The sequence below is a fragment of the Heterocephalus glaber genome, unplaced genomic scaffold (assembly GCF_053883595.1).
Source record: "Heterocephalus glaber isolate CG9 unplaced genomic scaffold, H.glaber_assembly_v1.0 deba00000122, whole genome shotgun sequence".
Classification (NCBI taxonomy): domain Eukaryota; kingdom Metazoa; phylum Chordata; class Mammalia; order Rodentia; family Bathyergidae; genus Heterocephalus; species Heterocephalus glaber.
Window position 1 is genome coordinate 36021808 of NW_028258138.1, and position 13141 is coordinate 36034948.

Below are 13141 nucleotides of genomic sequence, written 5' to 3' on the forward strand. Positions count from 1 at the left end.
TCATAATAAAAGACAATTTCTCAGCACAAACTTTAATGGCCAGAAGAGCTCAGGGTAAAATTTTTTAATTCTTGAAAGAAAACAATTGTCAATCTAGACTTCTATGTCCTGCAAAATTCTCCTTCACAATTGATGGAGATGTAAAGACTTTCCATGACAAAGAAAACTTAAGCAAATATATGACTAACAATACAACATTACAGAAAATACTGACACAGACTTGGAGGCCACCAGTGCCAAAGTCCTTAAACAAATAATAAATATTTAACTGGGACAGCAGTTCAACTGTAGGGAAAATTTTAAAAGAAATCTGCCATGAAAAGAATGTAATGACAGGATGTAATAAATAACTTACAACAATAATCTTCAATGTAAATGGTTTTAACTACCAATTAAAAGACCCAGACTGGCAGATAGGATCAAAAAACAAAATTCAATTGTATGTTGTCTGCAAGGGACAAATCTCTATCAAAAAGAAACCTCATAGACTAAAAATGAAGGGATGGAAAACAATACTCTGTGCAATGGGAGCCTGAAAGCAAACAAAATGTATATCATATTTTGGTTACAGCAGACTTTCAAATAAAATTAGAGATATATATGGAGAGAGAGAGAGAGATGTATATTTTCATAAAATAAAACTTAACTACTGGAAGTAAAAGAACAGAAAGCCAAAAATAAAGTCATAGTAGGAGACTTCATTATCCCACTCCAATAAATAGTCATTTTAACAAGACAAAATTTCAACCAAAAAATCAGAGTTAAACTACATCATTGAACAAATGCACTTAGATATCTATATGTTTCATCCAATGACAACGGATTATATACATACATATATATATATATATATATATTTTTTTTACAGCAGCACATGGAACTTTTTCCAAAACATACAGTATCTTAGGGCATAAAATATGCTTAAATAACTAAAGTATAATTGAATTATCCTGCTGCATATTATAATATCATACCAGAATCAAATTAGAAACCAACAACACAAGAGAACTCATAACCTATGCAAACATGTGGAGATTAAATAGTATATTATTGAATAATTAATGGTTCACCTAACAAATCAGTGAAGTTAAAAATTTCCTAGAATCATATTACAATCCAAACACAGCATATGAAGACATATGATACAATGAAATCAATCCTAATGAGAATTTTATAACTGTGAATGCACACATTAAATGAAGTGTTCCAATAAATATCCTATTGATGCATCACAAAGTTCTAGTAAAATAAGTTCAGTATCAAATTGAATCTAATAGGAGGAAAGATATCTTAAAGATCAGAGCACACATTAATTAAACTGAGACTAAAATTCAGTACAAAGCATCAATGAATCAGAGTTGGTTCTTTGATTAGATAAAAAAGATTGATAAACCCTTGGCTGAACTTATCAAAAGAAGTAAGAAATGACCAGTATCAGTGCAATTAAAAATGAAATAGGTGAAAATATAATGGACACGGTCCAAATACAGAGGGTTATAAGAAAGTATATTCCAGTATATCAGGGAACCTAAAAGAATTGGAGAAATTCCTAGAAACATATAAATTACCAAAATTGGACCAAGAAAATGTATTAAGCCCTAAATAGACCAATAACATGCAATGAAGTGGAGTTATTAATATAGGATGTATAATATAGGACCTCAAAATAATCCAAATATGTAAAGGAAATATTATAACTCCCAACCTGCTAGATACCTGAAATGCTGAACTTGTGTTCTCTACAATTGAAGAATGAATTCTAGGAACAATGGAGGTTAAAAGCAGGAAGAATTTATTGAGGGAAAGAGAGCTCCTGCTTAAGAGGGATAAGAGAGGATACCTGGAAAGTGGGTAGCTCCGGACCCCCCTTTTCAGGGGGCTTTTATGGAGCAAAACCATAAGGTGAGGCAGGTATCAATTGGGACAAAACTATAGTCAACTAAGATCCAGTGGAAAATTATAATGTGGTTGTGAGGGGGGACAAGATAATGGTCAACCAATAAGATTACAGATATGGTCACTTGGGTAATATTGATTAAATGGGGATCAAATAGGGAAGCAAATTACACACACATGAAAGGAGCAAGCATTTCCTGGAAGGAATGGGTTAGGGAGGTTTTTAGTCCCCACCCAAGGTGATTGATATCCAGACAGAATATCATTACCACTATTCATCCCTAAGGGAAGTATGTGGGTGTAGTACTTCCTTTTTTTTTGAATCCTGACCTTCAGTAAATGGGCCACAATTGTCTTCTGTGTTGGCTCCTTTGAGGTCCTGGCCATATTTGACTGCCTAAAATATATACAACTAACTTACCTGTCTACAATATTACTAATAAAAAATGTACCAACTAAGAAAATCTCTGGACCCAATGGATTCAGCACATAATTTGACCAGAACTTCAGAGAAGATCTAGTAGCAAACTCTTCTATTAAATTGAAAAGGAAAGAGCACTGCCAAACTCAATCCTTAAAGCTAACATTATTCTGATACCAAAACAGTGCAATAACTTCACAGAAAAAGAAAACTATAGGCTAATCTCAGCGAATATGGATGCAAAACCCCTCAAAATGATACTGGGAAATAGAATACAACAAACCATTTCAAAGGTAATTATATCATGACCAAGTTGGCTTCATTCCAGGGATGCAAGAATTGGTCAGCTTATACAAATCAATTAACATAATACATTACATAAACAGAAGCGAGGATAAAAAATATATAATCATCTCAATAGACATAGGAGAAGCCTTTTTGGAAAAAAAAAATCTATTTCTGATGGAAAAGTCTAATGAATATAAGTATAGCAGGAACTTTTCTCAAATAATAAATGCTATTTACAAGATCCTACTTCCAAAATCATATTAAAAGGAGAAAAACTGAAAGGATTACCTCTAAAATCATGAGCAAGATGTGGGCGTCCACATTCGCCACTCCTACTAAAAATAATCTCAAAATTTTCCATGGCAGTCATGCAAGAGAAAGAATTAAAAATATACAAAAAAAGAAATAAGAGGTCAAACTAATATTATTTGCAGATGACATGTAGAAGTCCCAAAAAACTCAAGCAAAAGAGTGTTTGAATTAATAAACAAAATCAGAAAACTAGAAGGATACAAAAACAAAACAAAACAGAAATCAATCTTGTTTTTGCACCTCAATAATGAATAAACAAAGAAAGAAATCAAGAAAGCAATAATATTCCTAATCACATCCTAAAAAATTCCTAAGGACTAACCTAACCAAAGAAATGAATGAACTCTGTAACAAGAACTATATTCCTCTGAAAAAAAAAGCAAAGATTAAGGAGGAAATCAGAAAATGAAAAGAAATAGCCTGTTTGTGAATAGGTGGAGCTGATATTGCCAAAATGGCCATATTATCAAAATTTTATATAAATTTAATGCAATGCCAATGAAAATATCAATAATATTCTTCATAGAACTAGGATAATCCATTATAAAATTATATAGAACTAGAAGTGTTCTATAATGGCTAAAGCAATCCTGAGCAGGAAGAGCGAAGAAGGAGGCATTACAATTCTGGATTTCAAGTTATATTACAGAGGTACAGTAGAAAAAACACCATGGTATTGACACAAAAATAGACGTTCAGATCAATTTAACAGACTGGAGGAGCAGAAAATCCCAGAAACTTTCAGCCATCTGTTCTTCAACAAAGGTAAAATATATATATCCTTTAGTGAAAATAGTCTCTTTAACCAAAGGTTAAAAAATTAGATCCTTGAAGATACAATATGCAATAAAAATCCACAACTGAAATAAATAAGAATTTTCTAAAAGAAGATGGCCAATTGGTAGATGAAAAAAATATTCAGCATCTTTGACTATTTAAGTAATGTAAAGCAAATCTACAATGAGATTCTTTCATACTTTGGAAAGGATGGCTCATTATTAACTTTAAAAAAAGTGAAAGCAAGTGCTGGTGAAGTAATAAGAACAAGGGGAATATTTCTACATTGTTTCTGAGAATATAACCACTATGGAAGTCAGTATAGGTTTTCCTCAAACAGCTAAAACTAGAAATTCTATTTGATGTGTATACTGTTTCTGGGTATCTTTCTGCTAGATATATTCATCCTATTATTAGCAGCACAGCTAAAATAATAGCTAAATCTTTGAAGTGCCCTCTATGCCCATAAACAGATAAAAGTAAATGTGACATATATGGATAGATAGATAGATAAATAGATAGCTATTAGCCATGAAAGATATATTTGAATCATTTTTACTAAAATGAATGCACCTTTTGTCCTTAATTATACATAAAGTAAGTCAGACACAGAAGGTTAAATACCACACATGGTCTGTCTTATATCTGAAATCTAAATTACAAATAATTTAAAGAGTAAAATAAAAGATAGAAGATAGGAAGCAAAAATACGAATTCTATGGCAATTGAAAGGGGATATGCAGATACAGAAGAAAAGACACAGGTGAATGGAAAGAGAAGTAAGAGACCCAGCTGCAATATGTATATGTACCAATTGACCAGGATGCATGTATTTATTTTGTATTGCAAACACATACTGTACTAATACATTTTTAAAAGAAGGAAAACTAAACTATCATAATATCTCTCTGTATTTTTATTTAAACATATACATTTAAATATTTATGTATTTTTTTATTATCCACAGACTTTATGAAAACTATATGCTTCTGTGAAATGTTAAAATTTTCATATCCGTAAGTTTGGTTGTCACATATGCTTAAATCATCTTTATGAGTTTTCCATACGTTTACTTTTAAAGATCAATTTCATATCACATTATTGTATAAATTACCCATTCTGTCTCTTTAGAAAATGCATTATGTACTGTAAAACTGCCATATAGTTAAGAGTTTAAACCAAAGAAAATTGCAATCCCTGGCTTTATCTTTGATATTTCTGTTTTATTTCTCCCAATTTTCAATCTGCTGAGATCAATTCATCTACTGAGAAAATATTACTTTTTTATATGGGATTTCTTCTCTGATGGGGCCAATTTACCTTCAAACTTTTATCCCTCCTAATGTAGGGTTTCTGTGAAGATTTCATTGCCCTCTTCCTTGCCTTCACCGAAAGATACTTCCATGTGGGATATACCCTCAATCATGTCTCGTCTGTTTTATTTTTCTTTTATTCTTTCTAATTAGAACTTCCGATCCAATTTTGGGTTTCTGCTACAATTTTAAGACTGAAATTGGGGCCGGGGATTTAGCTCAGTGGTTTTGGTGCCTGTTGTGCAAGCACAAGCACCCGAGTTCGATCCCTGGTACCAAAAAAAAAAAAAAAAAGAAAGGACTGAAACAAGTGTATTATGTCTCCTTTATTTAGATTTATTTTTATTAGTTTGTCAAAGGTTTAAAGGGGGTGTTTTTATTTCGTGTTCATGCTGTACTATTCGTCTTTAAAAAGTTTGATAATTACATATATAAAAATGATTTCGGTAAATATACAAGCATTCAGAAAGTTATAAGCAGATGGTAGATCAATAAAATTATTCTTGAAGTTGCTAATTCTATTTCTTTTTTCTCATATTTTACATAGTTTGCCTAAATACAAATATTCTTTTGGTATTTTTGTCTTAGTAATAATATAAGATGCATAAATGCAAATCTTCACAAAATTATATGTTAAAATTATTTGAGATACAAAATTAGAATTAGATGTTCACTTTATTTTCAAGCTATATTTTAATAAATTATGATAATTTGATACAAAATTTCACAGATTTTGATTATTTTCTCCAGGTGCTATCTGTACCATTTGAAGAAAAGAAACTTTTATTTTAGCTAAAATGTCATTTCCATTATTCTAGGTGTTGCACATGCAATTTTTTCTCATTTAAAGTATTATTTGTATTCACTACTATTGGCAGAAAAACTTATCAAGTACTTTTACTCTATTAACTACATAATTACTGTTTAACATAGACATGTCTTCTTTTCATTAAACACCTATGCATTTCCTTAATATAAATAGCATCAAAGAAATTAAAGATGTAAGTTTCTTAAGGAATTAGTTTATTAGTATAGCATAATGAACTAAGATGAAGTATAGCAACACAGTAGCATGTCTCATGAATTTTTACAAGGTTTTTAAACTCATAGCTTATAGGATATGACTTGTGATTTTTCAAATTCTATCTTTCTATTAATTAACATACTAGTTTTTCTTACATAATTTGAGTAAGCAAATAATAGTTCAAGGCTAATTTGAGAAGTAATACATTTATATTTTTTATATATGAACTTCCTAATTTTCCACAAATGAGCATTTCTTATAAGGCAAAAAAGAATTTTAGTACACAGTTCCTAACCTTATTTTGCAAAGTTTTAATATGTGAAATTATCTATTAATGTTCTATTTTTGTACCAAATACCTTAGACAAGATATTTTCTCCTGTTCCTTTTTAATAAATTCATGTTTTGGTGCACTTTGATTTATGAGAAGGTCTTCTATAATTACTATATAAACATTTATATACCTAGGGATCTATGATAATCAAACAATTCTTATATGTTAAATGACTAATTTATAATATTTATTCCATGCATAGTGAAAGATCATGTTTACAAACTGAAATTTCATGTTTAGTTTTTCAACTTAGCATTTCAATTTCTCATTAATCTTTTGCTTTGAATTTCTCAATTTAATATATGTATTTTATATATGCATATTATAAATACATAAATAAATATACACACAAATGTATGCATAGAAAATACATGTGCAACATATATAGAGAAATCTGTCATTTTTTTCCAGACAGATTGTTATTATCACTGGTTACCTTACAGTAGATTTCTACTCCACATAGCCTGTGACCTTGTAGTGATTTAAAGACAAAATTTGTATTACGTATTGTGTCCTGAAGACTAGAAAAATGATTAATAAAGGTGTGGACTGTTAATGATAGAGTCCATATATGAAGGAATGTGCTCTCCCAAGAAAACGAAGTCCATCTGAGACCAACAGTCAGCTTCAAAAGTCAGATTTTTCAACAAAATCAGTTTCAATGTAGATTCTTTTTCAGTTGATTGTACATATAAGAATGCAACCTACCAATAAAATTATTGCAGCTTGATGTGATTTTGAAGCAAAAACCAAGCTAAACCATACTTGACTCTTGAATAAGAAATCTGGATGCTAGTAAGTTTACATTATTAAGTCATTAAGATTTTGATTTTTTTTTTTTATGTTTTTCAACCATCAATGGGGAACTGTGTTTATCATTAGTTTTAACTACAATCTTGCATCTATTTTCAAGTCTGCTAACACTGACTGTTTCTGGATCTGGTTATTTTGTGTGTTTGTTCCCCTTTCATCTATCTTCTACTTGTACTTAATTCTGTGGTTAAGATGTCTGTCCCCTTTCCTTTCCAACTCCAATATAGTATAAAGATATAACCTCCTCCACTGTAATGCAACCAAATGCTGTATAATAATGTAATATAAAATTTTAAGCAAACTGACAAGGATTAGACAATATAATTTATAAAAAGAAACACTGAAGTAGCAAAGTTTTGCTGTTTTTCTTAAATAATCTTATAGTGACAATGTATATAAAGTTATGTCATTTAATGTTACTTCAATATCTATAGAAAATGTTGACATATTTTTATGTAACCTTCACCAACTATCTGCAAGATAATTTTAATAGTGTAGCTTTTTAAATAAAGAAATGTACAATTAAATTTAAATGATAATAAAAATATTTAATTGAATTCTTGAACTAAAACTCTAATTTAATTGAATAGATGTCCATGTGTACTCTCTCTTCACTAAACCATTGTTTAATTTTCAGTTTTTTCAATCTAAATCCTCTAAATGATAAACTTGTTTTCTAACCCATAGTATCATCAGTATTGTTACAAATACATTTTTCTTTTATGAATTTTCTTATTTTGATTTCAAAACATTATATTAAAAACTTTTCATATGTTAAACATTTAAAAGTCTTTAATTATTTTTATGCTACCATTTGATGATAATATAATGTTATATAACACATTTTATAATAGGTCATCCATACCATAACTGTTAAGGACCAGTGTTTGGAAAAACTGAAAAAAGTAAAAGAAATTTTTAAAATCTTAGCATATGCTTCCTTTCTTTGCCCAACTGTTGACTGAGTGTATAATTTCTTGATTTTAACCTGTTCTAGCCTTAAATCTGCCTATTAGAAAACAGCTGTTATATAAAATGCCAGATTTAGCCCTGACAATAAGTATTAACTAGTCTAATCATCTTGTTTGAATGTAAAAATGTCAAGTCCACAGAAGGGAAGATGATTTTAGGGATACATAATTGAAAATATTATCAGGAATAAAGAGATAGCATTCTGCAATCTTTACAGTATTGACTTGTTACATATTCACATTTTCTAATGCAAGCCTCCTTTAAGTCTCTTGTTCAATATAGATCAATTGATTAAAGTACCAATATAATGATTCTTTCAAAAAACAAGTGGAAATTAACTTTGAAACAATTTTACTAAGTAATTATTCAGATTCTCATTACAAAATTTTTTATTCTACCATCAGGAGATTATATTTCAGGTTAAATGGAGGAGTCAAATCACACCTGATATTTCTAGTAACCCAGGCTCAGTAAAATAAGCAGAATTCAGTGTTTCAAGTAGGAAATTAGTGCATACTGATAATAAGGGCTTTAAAACTTTAATAAGGTATGAGTGGATACTATCAACTAATGTGTGAATATTAGTTTTCAGATAAATCTACTATCTCTGGCTTCCAGATATCAACAAACTTCTGTGATGATTGTCACCAGCACTTCTCTTGCCACAGCTACCTAACAGTCATAAATTTTGAACTCAGACCTTTCATTGTGGACCTACCAGCCACAAACAGCTAGGACCTGAGAATTTTCTTGGTAGCCTTCACAGACATAGGAAGAGTTTCTCAACAACACTTCTTCTTCCCATAATCCTTTGTTGTGCTTTGCATTGTCAGCACTAGATTAATTTACATTATTTTACCTACCTATGTGTCTGAAAAATATGATTTGTAAATATATTGTATATTGTAAGAGAGGGAATATAAAAGGCACTGGGAAGGCAGTCAAATCACCAAAAACAATATTCACCTCTACATCAATATGGGGCATGAAATGAAAATATAAAATACATAGAGACTTAAAAATTTAAAAATCTAGTTAAATATAATTATGATAACATAATTTTGTAAATCCATTAACAAACAATTTGCATATATGAAACTAACATAGACAAGTTTAAAATAATATACCCATGAAGTTGTTTTATTATATTTTAGATGAATTGGAAACTGGCATCTTAATTCCAATATTTGATATCAGCTAGGTTTATGCCACAAGAAAAAGCTATGGACATATTGTTGGAACATGGTATCAGTAGACTCCACGTCTGCATATTTCTCATCCATGGCTCAAGCACCTATAGATTAAAAATATTTGGAAGAAAATTGCATGTATACTGAATATGTGCAGACTTTTATTTTTGTAACTATTCCCTACATAATATAGTATAAGCAGTATTTATATAACATTTACATTTCATTAAGTATTAAAAAGAATCTAGAAATGATTTACAGTAGAGAAGAGTAAATGCATATAAGTTGTACAAAATAATTTGACATTTTATTTAGTGTAAGGAATTTGAGCATCTGGGTATTTTGGTATTGTTGAACAGTCCTGGATAAAATCTTCCATGAATGCTGAAGGACAATTTTCCATGATAAGTCAATAAGAATGTCTGAATATGTTTTCAATTATATAGACAACATACAAATAAAAATGTAATAATAAAGAATTAGAAAAAAACTATATATGACAACATAAAACAAAAAGAAATACATTTCCAAAAAGAAATTATTTTGAAGTATCTCTGTCATTTTAATTGCTTGGTGAAATTAATGTTTAATTATCTTATATTTCACATACAACATATTTGTCAACATAATTTGACACAACCAGTAGGATAATTATTCACCTACTTAGTGTATGTATTTGGTTCTATAGACATATATTTTAAATATATTTTGATATGTGTTATTTAAGTGCTTAACTTCTGAAATGACACAAAAATTTGAAATTTCATTATAATGTTAAAAATTATTGAAATGCTAAATTTTCTATTTATATTTAAGTATCAAAATGTTTAACCTCAAGGTAGTAAACTCTAGACTTATTTAAGTCCCTGTAATTTACAAAGATATAGAAAATGATAAGTACATGAGCTTATGGATATGTTAGATTATTTTCAGTAATCATTTAATAATGAATACAAAAATCAAAATATTACTTTGTACACTATGAAAGTATATAATATTTATTCAATAATTAATTCGGGTTAGAGGGAAATCAGTAAGGAAGTGAAAAAAGAAAATAGAAAATGAACATTATACTATAAAATACGTAAGATATATATTCAAGTTCAAATAGATATAAGAAATTCAATGAATATTTTCTAATAATTCACTATATCCCAAGTATTTCACTAAGCCCTTAAAAGATACTTAGTAAATGAACAATATGAATTCTTACATAAGCTTCCAAAAACAGTTTCTATTCTCAATTGCCAGTCATGGGGGTGCACGCCTATAATCCAGCATTTGTGAGCCTGAGTCAGGAGGATTGCCATGAGTTCAAAGCCAGCTGGACCTATACAGTGAGTTCAAGGCCAGCTTGAACTACACAGTGAGACCCTGTCTCAAAAAACCAAATAATTAATAATAATAATAATAATAATAATAATCTCAATGTATAACAATTATGTAAAGTACTGATATTTAAAATATCAATATAAAAATCAAAATATCAATATGAAAAGAAACATAAAGAAATAAGAGAAATGAATTTCCTTACTCTAATTGGTGGGCTTTAATGAAATGGGAATAAAGTGAGACATCAAAGATTAGACACGTTTGTTTAATTTGAAATATAAGTAATTGGAGCCAATGAACAAAGTTACTGGCTTTATCTGTGCATTGTCATACATTAATGCAGATTTTTAATTTATGCAAGAGATACAAAGTAATTTCCAAAAATATTGGTTTATATTTTCTTTGATTCATTTATATTGTATAATATACAAATACAGAAACATTCCAGAGATTCAAGGGAAAGTAACAATAATACAATTTAAGGGGGTCAACTAATTCAATGCAAGGAAGTTGGATCAGGTAGTTACCATCAGGCAACCACTGAGGTACATGAGAATGAGAAAGGTCTTGACTGATTTGGGTGAAGTAAATGAATGCTTAAATTCATTGTTTAGTAGCTGAATAAGCATTTTCTGATTAAAAAAAACCTAGAAGTAAAGTTATCTTTGGATCTAAGTGAATGATATTTTGTTTCCCCCTTATAAAATCTCTTTTTCATGGCCTTTACAATTTCTGATGGGATAGACACAGATTTTTTTAATTTATTAAAACAAATTAAAAATATCTACACGTGAATTTTAGGAGTTTGGCAAGGTGAGCATAATTTCCCTCTAAAAAATCATTTCATTAATAAAGCTTTTCTTACATTTGGAGATAACTTTGCTTATCTTAAATCAAAAATATGCTCTGAACATCAAGTGTTAGAATTGTCACTGATTTGATTAACCTGAATTTCAAATTTTGTTAGGAATAATTTTAGAAAAATGTATTGATCTGCAAATTTTTTCCACAATAAATCAACCAGGAGTATATTCCAACCAATTTTTATTTCATGTTGGAAGAGTACTTTCTTTTTTGCCTTTTTAAATTTTAAATCATGTTTTAGTGATTATTGCCATGGTGATAGTGACATTCTACAATATCAGTCACAACATTTTAAAAGTTAGAAATGTTCCCAGTACTATCTATAAAGTCATCAAACATAGACAGTTTTAGTAGTAACTTGTTCATACTTTTTTAGGTTTTTCCTATGAAGATGAAACATAAGGTGTGATTTTATTCAAATGTGGTTGCTTCAATATTCTCTTACCTGATAAACATGACATGCTATAAATTTGACTGTGTAAAGTTGGAAAAATTCTGCACCTTATCGCATTAGTTTTTGTAGCTATCCTACTGAAATAAAAATGTCAGTTTTCATCTGCATATCTTTTCCTTCAGTTAAAATCAACTTAAACTATATATCTCCCATTTTATCTTTGTGTGCTTAGCAGAAATTCAGTAGCATTTTGTAATCAAGATGTGCTTGAGTTGAACATTTAAATCACTTAATTACTATATTTGCATACTCACACCTATGTATATCATATCTTTTAGAATTTTTAAAATGTTTTTGAAATAAAATCTTAGAACTGAATTATTCAAGCTAAAGTCATCAAAAGTAGCCATTTATGCTTCAAAGTCATCACATAACTCTGATTAAGTGTGATTTTTTTTCCTAGGAAGAAAGTGTATTAGAGTTTAAAATAGCCAATATTTGAAAATAATGATTCATGTGTAAGGAAGAATATGTTAACTAGGATTATCATTACCTAATAAATATTGGTAAAAGGCAAGACTGTTCATGCTGTGTTAATACTAATTTTCCCACCATTATTAATTGAAAGCTTGAGAAGAAATGAAAATATTTGTTTTCATAGATAATTCATGTTCATTCATTTTGGGAAAGTTGTACATACAACTACTTTCTCAGGTAAGACCTCAAGAACTAGAATTGAATAAGGGAAATTGAGGGGCTACAAAGTGAGAACTTGTCTCCGAAAATATTCTATAATGGAGACTTACTTGTTAAAAAAATAATGGGTGCAAAGCTGTCAGGGTGGGGCATAAGGGAGTAAAGAAAACAGGAAAAGATAAAAGTAAAATTTTAATTTTATACAATTGTTAACAGGAGTCTCAAATTTCAAAGAGCAAAACAAAGTTGTTCCAATTAGGGTAAGAAAATAAGGGTGGAATCTTTGATTTCCTGTAAGGACCACACTTTGAATACAGACTGCCTATGCTGAGACCTGTAAGGCTGGAAGAGGAAGCTGTTTTTTATCCATGTGAAATTCAAAATTGTATGTGTTTTTGATATTTCTGTATGCTTTGTGTGAGGCATCAAGTCCCCTTTGTTTTGGGCTGCCCTTCTGAGGATTTTCTTTGGTAAATAACCTTGGAAGAATGAGATTGTAATTCCCTGTAGACCCAA